General features: G+C 37.3%; 1 protein-coding gene across 3 annotated transcripts in view; it reads right to left on the reverse strand.

The window, feature by feature from the left end:
* Positions 1–20,133, reverse strand: part of TTBK2 (tau tubulin kinase 2) — a 136,197-nt gene that overhangs the window by 88,390 nt on the left and 27,674 nt on the right. Inside the window, exon 2 of one of the 3 annotated variants that reach the window (XM_045822253.1) lies at positions 11,536–11,647. The exons of the other annotated variants lie outside the window; for them this stretch is intronic. The gene's annotated coding sequence lies outside the window, so the exon portion shown is untranslated. The remainder of the gene's footprint in view (positions 1–11,535; positions 11,648–20,133) is intronic. 3 annotated transcript variants of the gene reach the window in all.

The raw sequence follows: 20,133 nt of genomic DNA on the forward strand, positions 1-20,133 counted from the left end.
TTTGATTCCCAGTCAGGGCACATGCCTGGGTTTTGGGCCAGGTCTCCAGTTGGGGGCGTGTGAGAGGCAACCACACATTGATGTTTCTCTCCTTCTTTCTCCCTCCTTTCCCCTCTCTAAAAATAAATACATAAAACCTTTAAAAAAAAGTTTGTTGGAATTCACCAGTGAAGCCTTCTGGGCCTGGGCTTTCCACAGTGGGTAGGTAATTTTTATTATTACTATACATTTGATCTCTTTACCTGTTATATGTCTATTCAGATTTTATATTTCCTTATAGGTCAGTTTCCATAGTTTACATCTTTCTAGGAGTTTATCCATTTCATATAAGTTATTTAATTTGTCGCCATGTAGTCCATAATATTTCTATAGTAAAATACTTTTTATTTATGTAAGATCAGTAGAAATGCCCCCTCTTTAATTCCTTCAGCTCCAGAATTTGTTTGGTTCTTTTTTATCATTTCAATCTCTTTGGTGAAGTATTCCTTTTATTCATTAATTTTTTTTTTCCCTGAGCTCACTGAACTGCCTTTCTGAGTTCTCTTATAACTCATTGAATTTCTTCATGACTAAAATCTTGAATTCTCTATCACTTAAATCACGGTTTTCCATGACTTTGGTTACTGGAAACCTGTCATTTTTCCTTCTGTGTTACATGTTACTTTGGTTGTTTCATGGTACTTGATGGACTGTTTCTCCACCTGTGCACTGGAGGTAATAAACTCTTTTCTTGTTTAGATAGCCTTTTCATCTTAACAATTCAGGAGGTTGATACAGGTCTTTCTTTTGTTTTCCAGTAGGTGGTGCTACAGCTCATGTTTTTGTTTTACCTCCACTACTTGTGCCTCTGTGGGGGGAAGAGGGGGTTCTCTTCAGCGGTGGAAAATGAAGCCTGGCTGATGGGAGTGGTGGGTGTCTCCCCTATTCGAGTCCTCTCAGTCTTGGGGCACCATCACTCTGGTTGGGGGGGAGGGGAGGAGCTGGGTTTGTGAGTCCTCAGCACTACTACCTTGTTCCTTATGGCTGCCAGTACCACTGTGTTACAGCTACTACCAGGTTCTGACTCAATATGAGGGGTTAAAGAAGCAGGATTCGAGGGCACAGAGGTCCCTTCTCCCCCTTCCCCTTCACTCCTCTACACATTCAAAAACACCCATCTTCAGGTGTAGCAACTGATAGATTTCTCGGGCATGTTTGTGAGTTAAACACAGGAAACTTTGTTGGATTACAGATGTCTGACTTGTAAATTTAAGATGAGATAAAAAGATACTCTTTTCAGTCCACCAGGATGCTGATGATCTCAGTCCTGATTTTAGTAATTTGAGCCTTCTTTTTTTCTTGGTCTAACTAAAGGTTTGTCCATTTAAGTGTTTTGTTTGTTTTTAAGACCAATTTTTGTTTTTGTCTTCCCCGTTGGTCTTCTATTTTTTATTTCATTAATTTTCTGCAATCTTTATTATTTTCTTCCTCTGCTTGCTTATGTTTAATTTGCTCTTCTCTTTCTAGTGTCATAAATTGTACAGTTAGATTATTTATTGGTGATCTTTCCAGCTTCTTAATATAAGCACTTACTGATACAAATTTCCTTCTAAGCACTGCTTAAGCTATACCCATAACTTTTGAATCTGCATAAAATCACTTTGGAATCTCAAAGGTAGGGTCATTAATGTCATACACCGTACAGGACAACCTACTGTTTTTCTTTAAAGGAGTCACAAGCCCAAAAGAAAGGGGAAAAAGCACTGACTTAGTGTTAAATCTCAACTTTGCCACTTAATAATTGTGGGACCTTCAGTAAGTTTCAGTTTAGTCAGAAGAGCTACTAGGAAAAATTAAAAGAGATAATACATTTACAAAGTATTTACTCGATCAACTATCCAATATTCATTCTCCCTTACTAACAGCACCTAAATTTCTCTTGAGGAATGATCTTCCTCAGCTACGTATCTACTGACTCAATTGACTTGATCCCCTACCAAGCCTAAGGTTGGGCATTAACTGCTCTAAACCAATCAGAGTAATCTAGAAATTTTTCTTTTGCCACGAAGATCAGTTTGATAATGGGAAGAAAACAAGATACTCAAGACCTAAGACCTAAGACAATCAATGTATGACATTACTCTAACAAGTATAAATATTTCAGGAATGTTCAAATCAGAACAAAACTCAATACTTTCCATGATAATTATGAGATTTTAAAAAAATGAAAAGAATGTAGCTCCTTTCTAGTTGCTACCAGCAACCACCTTTCAACCATGAATAAAACCAGCATGAGGATAAAGTCTACAATATGAAAAGGTAATTACAGCCCTGGCTGGCGTAGCTCAGTGGATTGAGCGTGGGCTGTGAACCAAAGTGTCGCAGGTTTGATTTCCAGTCAGGGTACATGCCTGGGTTGCAGGCCATGGCCCCCAGCAACTGCACATTGATGATTCTCTCTCTCTCTCTCTTTCTCCCTCCCCTTCCTCTCTAAAAATAAATAAATAAAATAAAATCTTTAAAAAAAGGTAACTACAGAAAAAAAAGAGTCACATGGGCAGCAACATGCAAAAGAATGAAAACTAGACTCTATCTAATACCATACACAAAAATCAACTCAAAATGGACTAAAGACTTAAACAGAGACCTGAAACCATTGAACTCAAAAGAAAACATAAGGGGTAAGCAACTTGACATAGGTCTTCAGGATGACATTTTGCATTTGACACCAAAAGCAAAGACGACAAAAGCAAAAATAAACAGGTGGGACTACAATAAATTAGAAAGCTTCTACATATCAAAGGAAACCAACAAAATGAAAGGCAATCTACTGAATGAAAGAAAATATTTGCAAATCATGTATCTGATAAGAGGTTAATACCCAAAAATTTAAAGAACTCACACAACTCAATAACAAAGAAAAGAAAGAAGTCCAAAAAAGTGAACAGAGGACCTGAATAGTTACAAGGGGAAAAATCCCCCAAAAGTGGATTTATAAAAACCGCGCATTTATTTTTACATGTTAAAACTTCAGTCACCTTCAAAATACTCTTCATTTGATGCAATACACCTATCAAAATGTTTTTTTCCACTGCTTAAAACAGTTTTTGAACTCACTGATTTTCATGCTTTTCAGTGTTTCTGCCATTTTTTGTTTCACTTGTTCCACATACACAAAACATTTCTCTTTGAGAACTTTTTTTAACCAGGAAACAAAAAGAGTTCCTCAGGTAAGATCAGATGAATATGGAGGATGGGGGCATAGGGGCCATGCTGTTTTTGGTCAAAAATTACTGAAAACTCAGCAATATGTGGGCAGGTACACTTGTAAATCACCCATCATGAAGTGGACAAGCATATTTAAAGAGTCTTCCAAAAAAAATTCACTGAAGCCTAACGCAGCCTCTCACAACACCACTAGATGGTACACTGATATAGATGGGTTCCTAGAACACTCACCTAGTGGGTAAAGCCTGTACTACAACAGGCCTGCCCTCCAGAAGATACTGGTAATACTGGGTTTTTTTGGGATCCTCTCTCATATTTTTCTAAGGATTTTAAATGGTCAATGGGTACACGAAAAGGTGCTCAGCACCACTAATCATCAAGGAAATGCAAATCAAAACCACAGTGAGATTATCAACTTACACCTGTTAAAACAGCTAATATAAAAAAAGACAAGGAATAACAAGTATTAGAAGGATGTGGAGAAAAGGGAACCCTTGTGCACTATTGGTGGGAAAATAAATTGGTGCAGCCACTACAGAAGACAGTATCGCGGTCCCTTGAAAAATTAAAAATAGGGCCCTGGCTGGCATGGCTCAGTGGACTGATCACGAGCTGAGAACCAAAGTGTCACAGGTTTGATTCCCAGTCAGGGTACATGCCTAGGTTGCAGGCCATGATCCCCAGGCAACCGCACATTGATGATTCTCTCTCTCTCTCTCTTTCTCCCTCCCCTCCCTCTCTAAAAATAAATAAATAAAGTCTTTTAAAAATTTTAAAAAATTAAAAATAGAATTAACATATGATCCAGCAATTACCCTTTGGAGTATATACAAGGGGAGACCAAAAAGAAAAAGACAGAATTATCTACTGGAGGCAGGCCCCTTGTAGTACAGGCTTCCCCCACTAGGTGAGTGTTCTAGGAACGCATCTGTATCGGTGTGCCAGCTGGTGTTGTTGTGAGCAGTTGTTTGGCTTCAGTGAATTTTTTGGAGGACTCTTTCAACATGTTTGCCCATTTCATGTGGGTGATTTATGAGCACACCTGCCCCCACCATGCTGAGCGTTCAGCAGTTTTTGACCAAAAACAACATGACCCTCCGACCCCTACCCTCCCGTGTTCACCTGATCTTGCCCCAAACAACTTTTTTTCATTGTTCTTTCCCTGGATGAAAAAGTCCTCAAAGGGAAATGTTTTGCCAATGTGGAAGAGGTAAAACAAAAAACAAAAGCAGCACTTAAAAGGCATCAAAATCGATGAGTTCAAAAACTGTTTTGAGCATGGAAAAAAGTCTTGATAGGTGTATTACATCAAATGGAGAGTACTTTGAAGGTGACTGAAGTTTAAACATGTAAAAATAAATACACAATTTTATATAAATGTAGTCCATTTCGGGGTACCCCCTGGTAGAGACCTGAGGAAATGAAATCACTATCTCAAAGAGACCTGCACCTCACATTCAATGAAGCATTATTTACAATAGCCAAGACATGGAAACAACCTACGTGTCCACTGACAGATGAATAAATAAAGAAAAACGTGATATATACACAATATTATACAGCCATAAAAAATAATAACACCTTTCCATTTGTGACATCATGGATGGATCCTGAAGGTATGCTAAAATAAGATATGACAAATATTGTATGATCTCACGTATACACAGAATCTAAAAAAAATAAGCTCCCAAAAACATGATTGGTGGTTGCCAAAAGTGGGGGATGAGGAGTGGGAGAAAATAGGTGAAGGTGGTTACAAGGTACAAACTTCCAGTTGTAAAATAAGTGTAAGTCCTGGGGATGTAATATACAGTATGGTGGCTACAGTTAACAATACTATATTATATATTTGAAAGCTGCTAAAAGAGTGGATCTTAGAAGCTCTCATAAGAGAAAAAACTGTAACTATGTGAGATGATGGACATTAACTAAATTTATGGTAATCACTTTGCAATATATCAAATCATTACATCGTACACCTTAACAACTATAGAGTTATATGTCAATTGTATCTCAATAAAACTGAGAAGAAAAGAGTCAGAACCCAAATCAAAATATACATAAAACCTAATCTACCTCTTGATCTTTCAGTTTGGTGTGGAGGAAACTGTACGTGCTAAAGACTGCTTAAGTTAAATAACAGATTTTTTTTACTTGTTAGCTTGTTACTTAAGCTCTACAAGTAACAAGGAGTAACTATAGCACTTAACTGAAAGGGCTACTGTACAGGAGAAATCAGCCAAAGTATGTCTAATACTTAATATACTGTCTAGCATATAGGAAGTGTTCCAATATATGCTCTATATTATTACCATTAAAGATTAGTGGTAATAAGCACTATTTTGGAATGAGATAGATCTAAGCTAAAAATCCTGGCTCTACTATTCACTTTTTTTTTTTTTAACTATGGACAAACTAACACTTTTAGGCTCAATTTCCTCCATTATAAAATGATGTATAAATTATGGTAACTTTTACCATAATTAAATAGTATTTTTTAAAACCACACTTAACTCAATACCTGGCACATACATAGTAATAAATGGTTGCCAACATCATCATTATATGATAGATACAAACTGCTTCCCAAAATGGTTGTACTAATTTATACTTCTACTATTGGGACACAAGGGTGTTCTCATCTCTCTATGCATTTCTCAACACTTAATACTGTCAATTTTTTTCCCAATCTGATGGGTATGAATTGGTGTCTTGCTATAATTTGCATTTCTCTCATTACCAGTGATGATGAGCATCTTTTTATCAGTTGATTATTTAGGTTTCCTTTTTTTATGAATTACTAGTTCTTATCCTTTGCCTACCCCTTCTTTGTCCACTCCTGTGACTGACTACCTTGACCCAGGACATCACTCACGAGACCCAGGATATCTCACAGAGTGTTTCACTGGAATTCTGTCTCTGTGTTCTACAAATATTTTAAGGGCCTCACTAACTCCCTTGCCACTATATTCTTCCTCTCCATAATACTGGAGCCACTTAATTGTCACCTACAGATTCAAGCCCACCTCCCTCTCTCCCTTATGTTCAGCAGGAACCATTTATGGAGCTCTATCCAGAACAATATTCTGGATGCCATCATGCATTCACCCTTACTGTTAGTTTTGTCTTGACCTCATTCTTTGGTTCTGACAACTGAGCTGCTGCCTACTCTTCTATTCCCTTCTCAATGCTTTCAAATCAAGAGCTTAAAATTAGACTTCCGGCAAGATGGAGGAATAGGTGGATGCACCGTACCTCCTCGCACAACCAAGATTAGAACAACAATAATTTACAGACAGAATAACACTCAGAACTGATAGAGGATTTATCTGAATGGAAGTCGGACAGCCAAGAAGTTGAAGTAGACCCGTACATCCAGACTGGTAGGAGAAGACGAGCCGGGCAGGCACAGGGCTGGTGCGGGTCGGCGGCACGCGGAGGTTGGGGAAAATTTGGCATGAAATCGGCGCGACAGCCATCCGGGGCGAGAGAACGCAGTGGTGATCCCTGAGTATGCAAGCTGCGGCTGGCGGACCCAGTGAGGCAGCGATTGTGGACCAGGGCAGGGCTCGCAGCCCAGGATCCCAGAGAAGGGTCTGAGCCCAGGAGAACAGAACTACCGCCATTGTTCCCTCCCGTCCCCACTCCCGCCCCAGCACCCACATATAACGTCACAATCTAGTGACTGGGGTGCCTAGCCCCGGTGAACACCTAAGGCTCCGCCCCCCACTGTAACAGGAGCGAGCAGACCAAAAAAAAAAAGAGGGAGAGAGAAAGAGATGGCTCAAATAGAAGAACAAATCAGTGCCCCAGAACTCATCCTTTTGAGCGACCAAGAAATAGCCAATCTATCAGATGCGCAGTTCAAAACACTGGTGATCAGAAAGCTCACGGAATTGGTTGATTTTGGGCACAATTTAGATGAAAGGATGCAGGTTACCATAAAAGAGATGCAGGAAAATACACGGAGGAGAGCCAATAGTGAAAGGAAGGAATCTGAGTCTCAAAACAATACAGTGGACCAGAAGGAAGACAGAATCAACCAAGCAGGAAAGCATGATGAAATAAGAATTAAAAAAATCAAGGAAAAGCTTAAGAGCATCCAGGACACCTTTAAACGTTCCAATATCCGAATTATAGGGGTACCAGAATGGGAAGGGGAAAAGCAACAAATTGAGCATGTATTTGAACAAATAATAAAGGAGAACTTCCCCATTCTGGCAAAGGAAATAGACTTCCAGGAAATCCAGGAAGCTCAGAGAGCCCCAAAGAAGTTGGACCCAAGAAGAAGCACACCAAGGCACATCATAATTACATTAGCCAAGGTAAAAACGAAGGAGAGAATCCTAGAAGCAGCAAGAGATAAAGGGACAGTCACCTACAAAGGAGTTCCCATCAGACTGTCAGCTGATTTCTCAAAAGAGACCTTACAGGCAAGAAGGGGCTGGAAAGAAATATTCCAAGTCATGAAAGACAAGGACCTACATCCAAGATTGCTCTATCCAGCAAAGCTCTCATTTAGAATGGAAGGGCAGATAAAGTGCTTTTCAGATAAGGTCAAGTTAAAGGAGTTCATCATCACCAAGCCCTTATTTTATGAAATGCTAAAGGGACTTATCTAAGAAAAGAAGATAAAGAAAAAGACATGTATAGTAAAAGGTCAGCAAACTCACAATTATTAACAACCACACCTAAAGCAAAACCAAAAGAAACTAAGTAAACAACTAGAACAGGAACAGAACCACAGAAATGGAGGGCACATAGAGGGTTAGCAGCAGGGGGGTGGGAGGAGGAGAGAGGGGGAAAAGGTGTAGAGAATAAGTAGCATAGAATGTAGGTTGAAAATAGATAGGGGAAGGGCAAGAATAGTACGGGAAATGTAGAAGCTAAAGAACTCATAAGTATGACACACGGACATGAACTAAAGGGGGGAAACATGGGTGTGAGAGGGGGTACAGGGTGGAGGGGAGGGGGGAATCGGACAACTGTAATAGCATAATCAATTAAAAAATAAATTAATTAATTTTAAAAAAGAGCTTAAAATTATGGCAGGTGGGAGTACAGTAGTCTACCTCCCAGCATTAAATATTAATAAGAGTAACAATGTCATGCACAAGGCAAGTAATTTTACATCACTTGCTGCTAGAGGAAAGTAAAACAATCATAAAGGGGTATCAACCATTTTGTTTTCAATTATAAAGCCATTTAGTAATAAAGTGAAAAGCTGAGCTAAAAGAATCCCAAATCTACTCACAGGAATGCTCTAGAATTCAAAGAACAAATTCCAGGTCATTTACAAATTAGCAAACACTAAGATTCTGCAGAGATGGACTACTATCCTGATAAGGACACCACAAAATCAGTATTAGTTTCCTTATACATCTGTCCTTGACTCCTTATATTTAACTACTTCTCACCAAAAACAAACAAACCACACCCACCCGAATAACAACAACTCATGAAATACCAACACACCATGGGAGACAGAAAAGCATAATAAAGCTAGGCCCTGTTCTCAAAGAATTTACAGCCTTGTTGAAAGAAATGAACATATTATAAGACTATGATAGACAATGTAAGATAAAATGATAGCTCATAAGAACAAAGAACAAGCATAAAGATAGCTCATAAGAACAAAGAATAAGCATTACAGAGAACTCAATAGATTAGTTGGATTAAAATGCATCATAGAGCTTGGAGCTTGACTGAGTTAATGATGATACAAAAAGAAGTGAACAGTAGACAAAGTACCTCTACACAAAGCACCTAAGAAAAACAATTCCACCAAGGAATCTAAAATACAAAGGATCCTTCCAGCTCTCATGAGAACGCCCATCTAACAATCCCCTAGGTTCTAAGTAGCTTAACCAGGAGCCAAAGGCAGATGCAAGTTTCCAAACTCTTCATTCTAGATAACCATCAAAGGAAATGCCATCATTTAATTTTGTTTTCTTCTAATACCTCCTTATATTTCAAACATAGATGTGTGAAAGATTTTCAGTTCATTTTTGTATAATGTATGTGGTTTAAGTCAAGATGCATTATTTTTCTATGTAGTTGTCCAATGTTACAAAACTACTTACTAGTAAGACTATTCCTATATCACTAAGAAACTTGGAAAATATTATTGGCCATATTGGTGTGGTTCTACTTCTGGAACCCCTATTTTACATCATCAATCTTATGTCTATCTCTTTGTTAATACATACAACAATCTTGATTACGGTAGCTTTGTACTGATTTTTAAAATCACATAGTTTGATTTTTCCGACACTTTTATTTTTCAAAATCATTCTGGTTATTCTAGATCGTTGGCCGTTCTATAGAAATTTTAGAATCAGTTTATCAGTAACTACAAACAGTACTGTTGGTATATTTTTGATAATATCTTAAATCTATAGATCAATTTGGGAAGAATGAACATCTCTACTACAGTGAATCTTCCAATTCATGAATATGACATGTCTCCACTTAGATCTCCTTTGATTATTATTAATAAGGGTTTTATAATTTTTAGCATAGAAATACATATTTTATTAACTTTAAACCTAAATATTACATTTTGGGGGTGCAATTGTCAATTTTTTTAAATTCAGTTTTCAATTGTTTATCATGAGTACGTTGAAATATTATTATTGCCTTTTGTGGGCTGACCTTAAATCACTTGCTAAAATCATTTATTCTAGTAATTTTTTGTGGTATTCCTTGGGATTGTCTACGTAGACAATCATGCCATCTGTGAATAGGGACAATTTTATTTCTTCCTTTCGAATCTGTATGCCACACCACACACAGTCTCTTCTCATTCTGGGTCTCTGATGACACAAATGTTAGACACTATTGATAGTCTCGTAAGTCCTCAAGACTAGTTATTTGTTTTCCTGTTAAGGTTCTATTCATTTACTTTTTTAGAGAGGGGGGAGGGAGAGAAAAAGACAGGAAGAGAAACATCAATGTGTGGTTGCCTCTTGCACACCCCCTACTGGGGCCTGGCCCGAAACCCAGGCATGTGCCCTGACTGGGAATTAAACTAGAGATCCTTTGGTTCGCAGGCCAGTGCTCAATCCACTGAGCCACACCAGTCAGGGTAGTTACTTATTTTTAACCTTTTTTTTATATTGTTCCAACTAGATCATTTCTATTGATCTATTTTCAAGTTCACTGAGTCTTTAATCTGTCACGTCCACTCTGCTACTGAGCCCGCTACTTAGTTTTTTTATTTCCATTATTGTATTTCTCAGTTCTAAAATTTCCATTTAGTTCTTAATACCTTCTATTTTTTTTTTTTTGCTGAGTTTTTTTTTAATCTTTTTACTCATTCCTGGAACATTTAGTTCTTTTGTTTCTTTGCTGAAACTTATTTCCTGCTCATTACTGGAACATGGTCATTATAGCTGATTTTAAAAGTCTTTGCCATAATTTTAACATCACTGTGATCTTGGCATTAGGATCTGTGTTGTTTTTTTCCCAAAAGAGTTAGATTTTTCTGAATCTTTTTAAGCTGATTAATTTTAGATTGTACTCTGGACATTTTGAATACTATGGTATGAGACTTTGCATCTTAGAATGTTTGTATATTTATTTTAGCCAGTAATTGACCCAGCTGGGTTCACATTTCAAGTTCTGTCTTCTGTGGATTGTGTTTCCAATTTCAATTCAGTTTTGTGCTCCATAACTGTCCCACGTAGTGTCCAGTTTGGGGCTCAGGGTTGGTCTACCCCATAATTCAGCCCTCAACAGTTATTTATGCTGTTTAGAATCAGGCTCACACACGCACAACTTGGAAGTCCACTCAGCAGTCCATCATCAACTTTAAGTGGTTTCCCTGTAATCTTCCGGTTCCCTGGGGCTCCCCTTTTTCAGCCTTCCAACAGAGAGGTGGGCTTCATTAACCACACTCTGCTGTATACTTCCCAGGACTATGACAGAAGGAAGGACTAATCAGCAGAAGAGCAGAGGGAGAAGAAAAGCAATGGAATTTGTTCCACTCTGTTGAGACCACAGCTCCTCCAATTTTAGAGGAAGGTTCCCCTCCCTCTGAGAACAGGCTCCTAACTGCCCCCATTAAGGCCACTACAGCCACTGCCAAGGATTGCTTGAGGCCTGGGATGCAAGAGAATAAGAAAAGGAAAAAAGGAAGAAAAAAGAAAAGGATGTGGGATTGCCACATTTTCTCTGAGCATTAGGAAAACTCTTTCCTGCTCCTTGAGTCAGAACTAGAGGACGTCGGTTGATTTTTCTGTCCATGTTAACAAGGCTCATTTCCAAGTTTCAGGATACGTTAAGTTCAGGCAGGGCATACTGGAAGAAAAAAAATTATAAACTCACCACTGGTTCACTGGTACTTTGAATTCTGGTCTTCTTCCTCAATCTGCCTCCTACTATTTATTTTTCAGAGTCCTCAAATAGTCACTCCAAGCATTCTGTCCAGGTTTTATAGCTGCATTCAGTGGGAGAGACAGGGTGAAGTATGCTTACTCCATCTTATCTGGAACCAGAACCTGGACTACTGTTTTTCATAAAAAAAACTCTGTAGAACTGACTATTTAAACTATTTGTATAACTTTGATTATAAATTAAAAAATAAAAATAAGTAAATCCTGTAATAACTTTATCTAGGAAAAGAGAATAGGCAAGCTAGTGGAATCACATTTTTTAAGCATATATATTTTTGGATATTGCATGCTTAGGAAAAAAGTGAAGCTCTTAATCGCACTTTGCTTCATTTCTTTAAATCTTATTTTTCCTGTGGATTTTTACAAATACTAGGCCTGTCATAAAATTTTTTAAAGGAGAAAAGAGAGTAGGAGTTATCCAAAGCATAAGACAGAAGACGCAGATTGAAGAGGTGATAAACTGTTTAGAAACTAAAAATAAACATGCCATGTTAAGGTGGATAGTCTTTACCTGAGAAAAGGGAAGGCCCTGAAATATTTTAGCAAAGTCGGGGGAGTGACATGATCCAATCATTGTATGTTCTACTGCAGAACATAAAGATGCACAGAAAATGAGTCTGTCTGAATCTAAGGAGTCACATCAAGTTGCAGAACAGTATATATACAAGTACAAGTCCACATGTTGTTGGGGGATATAAGTAAAGGAGGGAGATTTTACACACACACACGCGCGTGCGGATAAACAGATTTACAATAGCCCTGGCTGGGTAGTTCAATTGGTTAGAGTGTTGTCCCAATATACCAAGGTTGCAGGTTTGATGCCTGGTCAAGAAACATACAAGAATCAACCAACAAATGCATAAATAAGTGGAACGTCTCTCTCTTCCCCTTCCTCCCTTCTCCTCTTTCTCCAAAATCAATAAATAAATAGTTTTATAATATGCATTGAATGTGTCTGGAAAAAACACAAGAAACCAGTAACAGTGGTTAATTTTGGAGGAGAGTAAGAAGCTAAGAGAAAGAAAACTTTTTAAAAAAGATTTTATTCATTCATTCATTTATTTATTTATTTTTAGAGAGAACAGAAGGAGAAAGAGAGGGAGAGAAACATCAACATGTGGTTGCCTCTCGTGTGCCCCTATTTGGGTCCTGGCCCACAACCCAGGCATATGCCCTGACTGGGAATTGAACTGGTGACCCTTTGGTTCATAGCCCATGCTCAATCCACTGAGCTACACCAGCCAGGGCAAGAAAGAAAACTTTTATTTTTTACCTTATTCTTCTGTTTGATTTTTCATTTTTTTATTTTTAAATTTTTACTGTGAACATTTATAGCCTTCAAAAAGGTTGTAAACAAAATGGAGGGAAGTCTTATACATGCATTAAATAGAAGATAGATATAAGATATTAAAACAGGAATGAATGAGTTTACCATTCAATAGCTCTGTTCCTAGTATACAGTAAGCAAACACTGCTATAGATCTTCCCACAAATATTTCCAATCGTTTATAAAGTATGTTCACAACCCAAAACAACTTTTAAATTAGATTACATTACACTAATTTACCATGTATTTTCAAACATTCAGAAATTTAAAGAAAAGATAAACAATAAGGATAAATTTTGAGATATTTATAATTTTATTTTTACTATAAAAATGTTTGCATTATTCTTTTTAATTTAAGCACCAAAGAGTATAAAAGAAGAAAGTAAAAGATTCTTTCCTTTTCTGGTACCTCTAATTCCAATACCCAAATAAAACTATTCCCAGTGGCTTCCTGAGTTCTGTATGATTCCATACTTTTTTGTGTATATAAACCCCATATAAACATATGTGTATATGTACTCACAAAGATACATATATACATTATATTTTATTTCAAGGAAATGAATCTCTGCTCCTTAAAATAACCTAGACCTATTCTGGTTCCTATGTGTCATTTTTCTAAACCCAAGTAGAATAATGAAAAGATAAATCCCCAAGCTGGCAGATAATGTTAAATATCCCAGCTAGGCAAATGTTAAAATGAATACATTGAACAAATAAAGTTCTCAGAGATCTCCTAACACTCTTTAATAAAACAGGTGAAACTTAACTATGGCAAGCAAAATTACCTTGGGGGATAAAAACACAGGATGAAGCAAGCAAAAGGGCAGATGGTAGGTTAAAGGATACAATGAAGAGGGGGTTAAGGGTTTCTCCCTAACCTTTTAGGTCCCAGAGTTTGACAACTAGGCTCTCTCACAAAAGGAGTAATCAAGGATCTTGATGGAACAAATGAACCTTTACAAAGGCAAGCAACTTTGGAGTAACTTTCATAGACAGTCTTCTATACTGGAAAGAAATTACATATTTCTTACATTCTTAATACTAGGGAAAGGGAGTAGTCATACTTCCCAGCAGTAGCTGGAGACTTTAAGCAAGGAGGGCTTGTGTTCTGCAGTCTCCAAGTAAAAAAAAAAAAAATTTAAATAAAATAAAAATAAAAATGAATAAATAAAATAAAATAAAATCATCTCTCTCTCTCTCTCTCTAAGACCAACAACTCAGAGTAAATAAAAGTCCTCAAAAGTCAAAACAAAATCACTTTTTTATGGGCTGTGTTGTTTTTCTCTGCATTTACATGGGGCAAGACAAATTAATTCCCAACTACTTCGACTGAGAATTGGTGCTTTGAAAGAACACAAGAGATAAGATATTCTGATCATTCACAACATGACATAGAGGGCTAAAACAGAACAGAAAGGCAGGACGACGTTCTAGTCATTCAATGATTTGAAGTAGTGATTTTTAAATACAATAGACTTCTTTAGATTGAACACATTATGGAAAGAACACACATAAGAAAGTGAGATATATGATCTACAGAGCATTTTTAAAGAAGAACTATTTTTTATGCTTAGGCATGTATTTATAAACCAATTAGAAGCAAGTTAACAAAATATAAACTTTTAAAGATCTTAGAACAACTCCCTTTGATGAAAAGATACATGAAGTGTAAATTATAGTAATTTTACAATATTCTGAATTCCCAAAACATTAGACCCACCTATATGCAAAGATTTAAAAACTTCTGAGCCAAATAGAAATCATTTTCTGGAAGATTCAAATGATATCATTTATACAAATGAAGAGCTGACATCTATGTAACACAGTTTTGAGAATCTAAGCCCTAGTCACCCACAAGTGACTGGTATTTATAGCATTTTTAATAGATTACTCTAGAACCTCAATATTTCTTTTTCTTAGGAAAACAATGAACCTTTTGAAAAAATAATTAGAAATAGAAGAATTATGTTATCCTATTCTCCCACATCTCTATTTACAAATGTGTACTATCACTAAATACAAAGGTGCTTTGTGCTATCATTTTGCCACTGAGCATAAAATAAAAGTCAAATTTATACGTATGTAATTCCTGCCCTTAAGAGGCTTGCAATTTAAAGGAGAACATGAAAGTATTTTAAAAGTAAAATAAACAGCCCTGGCCAGGTGGCTGGCTCAGTTGTTTGGAGCATCGTCCTGTACACCAAAAGGCTTCCATTCCCAGTCAAAGCACATGTGTAGGCTGCAGGTTCAATGGCATGCTTATGAGAAGCAACCTATCAATATTTCTTTCTCACATCAATGTGTATGTGCATCTCTCTCTCTTTCCCCACCCCTTGCTCTCTTTCTAAAATCCATAAAAATATCCTGAATGAAAAAATTAATTAATTAGAAATGAAATTAAATGAAGCAATATAAACAATGCAAGGAAGATGAAAAGTCCACATAAGCATAAACCAGGCAAAATCTAGAATTTATTAAGACCTATTGAGAAAAGTGTGCTGCTCCAATAACAATTAGTGCTCTGGTGCCCATACTGTGGTCTCAACTGTCTCCCGACACAAGGAACAGGATTCTTAGAAGAAGAGGGATCCTGATCCCAACTACAATTTTGAAAGTTCAAAGAATACCTGAAACATGTGAATACCTGATATCATTTCTTGCCAGAAGACAAGAATGATATCAAGTAACACTAGATTTATGTCAGAAGGATACAGCAGCCAACTTGAAAGGGCTTCCACTAACCAAAGACATGAAAATTTGAGCATCAAAACAATAATGACTGCAATGATTTGAAATTAAATATTTAAAAATCCATGACTTCATAATGATACTCAAAACAAAAACAACTCACTGGTCACATAAGGGCACAATTCATTATTCTGAAAATTGGTAAATAATACAGAAGACAAATCAAGGCTTCATTCTGCCCTTCTATAGTAACTATATTTCAGAGGGAATAAAGAACTTACAAAATAAAATTCTACTTTGTGGAATTAAGTCCAGTTCTGAAATTTGGAAGGAATGAAAAAAAATCCTAAAAATCCTAAAAAATCCTATGGAAACAATGGATCTAGGCAATGTAGTCTTGACAACAAATAATGTGAATCTCATCAAGCCTCTAATCTGACTACCACAGTTCACGGGTAACATGGAGGACAGAGGAACATGCTAAAAGACACCACAAGGATGCAATTGGCCAAATCCAGAATTTGGACTATTCTATCAAACTAAGAACTTCAACTATTTCCTCCTTCTAAAAAAAAATTTTTTTTAATCCTCACCCAACGATATTGTTTCATTGCTGAAAGAATGACAGAGAGAGAGAGGATCAATCTTGATCAGTTGCCTTCTCGTATACATGCCCCAACCACAGACTGAATTCACAACCCTTCCTTCAGTCTACTGGAGAATGCTCCAACCATCTGAGCCATATTAACCCAGGGAGGAAGAACTTCAACAATTTCTTCAACAACTAAATGGTAGTGCTCCCTGCCCTCCCCTCCAAAGAAGAAATAAAAGACAGGGAGACTATAGATTAAGAGACGCTTAATAGATCTGCCAATCAAATGTAATGTGCCTATTGTGTATGTGAATCTTGATTTGAACAAGTCAATTACAAAATTTTTAGACATTGTGAAAAATTAAACAATGGCTAGATTTTAGAGGATACTAAGAAATAATTTTGTTGGTGTAGCTCAGTGGATTGAGTGCGGGCTGCGAACCAAAGCATCGCAGGTTTGATTCCCAGTCAGGGCACATGCCTGGGTTGCAGGCCATGGCCCCCAGCAACTGCACATTAATGTTTCTCTCTCTCTTTCTCTCTCCCTTCCCTCTCTAAAAATAAATAAATAAAATCTTTTAAAAAAAATTTTAAATAAAAAATAAAAAAAGAAATAATTTTGTTAGGTGTTTAAAACTACTGTTTGTTATTAAAAAAGGAGTCCCTTAATGTAAACTATGGACTTAATTAATAACAATGTATCAATATTGGTTCACCAATTATAACAGATGTACCATACTAATGCAAGATGTTCATAATAGGGGAAACTGGAGGTGAGGGGGTTAATATGAGAACTGTGTACTTTTTGCTCAATTTTTCTGTGAACCTAATATAGTTCTAAAAACTAAAGTTAAAGAAAAACTGGAACATGGGCTTCCTCTCCAATGAGACCCTATAAACCATTCTTAAAATTGGTCATCTGAGGCATTTCCACAGCCTTGCTACTTCACTTTTTCAGTAACACATGGCTAGATGTAACACATCCTGCCCTGGCTAGATGGCACAGCTGATTGAAGCATCACCTTGTACAGCAAAAGGCTGAAGTCAGATTCCTGGTCAGGGTTGTGGGTTCAATCCCTGGCTGGGGAGCACACGGGAGGCAACCAATCAATGTTTATCTCTCTGTTTCTGTTTCACTTTCTGTCTGTCTCCCTCTCCAAAATCAGTAAAAATATCCTTGGGTGAGGATTAAAAAAATAACAATAATTTTAAAAATAATACAGATCCTACAAATTTTCCCAAAGCTTAACATAAACTACCTCTAAAGACTTCCAGCCACGATGGAGGCATAGGTAGATAAACTTTGCTTCCTCGCACAACCAAAAGGAGGACAACAACAAATTTAAAAACAAAAACAACCAGAACTGACAGAAAATTGAACTGTATGGAAGTCCAACAACCAAGAAGTTAAAGAAGAAACATCCATCCAGACAGGTAGGAGGGGTGGAGGTGGGCAGCTAAGCGGAGAGGACTCTGGGCAAGGCAGCGCTGGTGGACATGGTCAGGCAGCCAATTGCGGACTGGGCAGTCCCACATTTGGAACAACTGGGGAGCAAGACAGACCACACAACCGAGGGTTCCAGCATAGGGAAATAAAGCCTCAAACCTCTGATCAAAAACACCTGTGGGGGTTGAGGATGCAGTGGGAGAAACTTCCAGCCTCACAAGAGAGTTCACTGGAGAGACCCACAAGGTCCTAGAATGTACACAAACCCACCCACCCAGGGAATCAGCACCAGAAGGGCCCAATTTGCTTGTGGGTAGCTGCAGAAGTGACTGAAAACAAGCAGAGAGCGGAGCAAGCGGCATTGTTCCCTCTCAGACCCCTCCCCCACAAATGGCATCACAACGCAGCAATGAGAGTTGTCCCGCCCTGGTGAATACCTAAGGCTCTGCCCCCTTCTACACATCAGGCACGAAGACCCCCCCAAAAAAAGGCCCAAACAAAAGAACAGATCAAATCTCCAGGAAAAAAACAACTAAGCGATGAAGAGATAGCTAACCTATCAGATGCACAGTTCAAAACACTGGTAATCAAGATGCTCACAGAATTATTTGAATATGGTCCCAAATTAGATAGAAAAATGAAGGCTATGCTAAGTGAAATAAGGGAAAATGTACGGAGAACCAACAGTGATGGGAAGGAAATCAGGACTCAAATCAACAATGTGGACCAGAAGGAAGAAACACTCAACCAGAACAGAATGAAGAAACAAGAATTTGAAAAAATGAGGAGAGGATTAGGCCAGGACATCTTTAAATGTCCAACATCCAAATCATAGGAGTACCAGAAGGAGAAGAGGAAGACCAAGAAATTGAAAACTTAAAATAATGAAGGAGAACTTCCCCAATCTGGCAAAGGAAATAGAGTTCCAGGAAGTCCAAGAAGCTCAGAGACTCTCAAAGAAGTTGGACACAAGGAGGAACACACCACAGCACATCATAATTACATTAGCCAAGATTAAAGGAGAGAATCTTAAAAGCAGCAAGAGAAAAGGAGACAGTTACCCACAAAGGAGTTCCCATAAGACTATCAGCTGATTTCTCAAAAGAAACCTTACAGGCAAGAAGGGCCTGCAAAGAAGTATTCAAGGGCAAGAAAAGCAAGAACTTATATCCAAGATTATTCTATCCAGCAAAGCTATCATTTAGAATGGAAGGGCAGATAAAGTGCTTCCCAAATAAGGTCAAGTTAAAGGAGTTCATCATCACCAAGCCCTTATTATATGAAATGTTAAAGGGACTTGTCTAAGAAAAAGATCAAAAATATGAACAGTAAAATGACAAGAAACTCACAGCCATCAACCACCAAACCTAAAAGAACAAAAACAAAAATGAACTAAGCAAACAACTAGAACAGGAACAGAATGACAGAAATGGAAATCACATGGAAGGTTATTGGGGGAGTGGGAGAATGGAGGGAAAAGGTACAGAGAATAAGAAGCATAAATGGTAGGTACAAAATAGACAGGGGGAGGTTAAGAACAGTATAGGAAATGGAGAAGCCAAGGAACTTATATGTATGACCCATGGACATGAACTAAAGGGGGGGAATGTGGGTGGAAGGGGGTGTGCAGGGCAGGGGGGAATAAATCGGGGAAAACGGGACAAATGTAATAGCATAACCAATAAAATATAACATAAACTACATCTAATATATTCTCAAACCATTTCTTGTGTGTGTGAGGGTAGGTGGCTAAGACTTCCTATGTTCCAAGAGATGAAATTTAATGGACCCACAAAATCATCAACAAAGCTCTCACAGGCACTGTAATATCTGTCAAATTTTAATATGTCTCCAAACACCCACCACCTGAAACCCTCAAATTCCCTAATTGTCTGATACTTCATAATTCTATAAAGAATATTTTCATTTTTTTTTAAAAAAAGGAGCCCTTAACTATTAGATAGAGGTATATAATGAAGTATTTATAGATGGTGTTTGTTTAGAATTACTTTTTAAATACTCTAGGCAAGGTAGGGGGAAATGTTAAAGGAGTAGGACAGGGATGCAACAAGATTGGTCAAATACTGATACTTACTGACACTGAGTAGTAAATATATGAATGTTTATCATATAATTCATTTTTTGATATACTTGAAATTTTTCATAATTAAAAAATCAGGAGAAAAATAAAATTTAAGATTTGCCTATCTCACTTGCAGGATTCTAAATATGTATCAAATTTTATCAAGATTGTAATGGAAATCTAACTTTTTAAAAGTATTGATGGTACTAGGTTCCTGGCATACTGCACAATTACTAGTGATCAGAGTTAAAATCATAGAACAGAGTATTTTTTCCTCTTACACCAGCACCACACATAAAACTGTATTTTTTAAAGTGGTATGGTGACATACAGCTCAAGAGATCGTAAAAACGCAGAAGATAGATAAGAAGTCACTATAAAACATTTATT

The sequence above is a fragment of the Phyllostomus hastatus genome, unplaced genomic scaffold, assembly GCF_019186645.2.
Source record: "Phyllostomus hastatus isolate PE091 unplaced genomic scaffold, TTU_PhHast_1.1 phas_scaffold_501, whole genome shotgun sequence".
In the NCBI taxonomy this organism is placed as follows: Eukaryota; Metazoa; Chordata; class Mammalia; order Chiroptera; family Phyllostomidae; genus Phyllostomus; species Phyllostomus hastatus.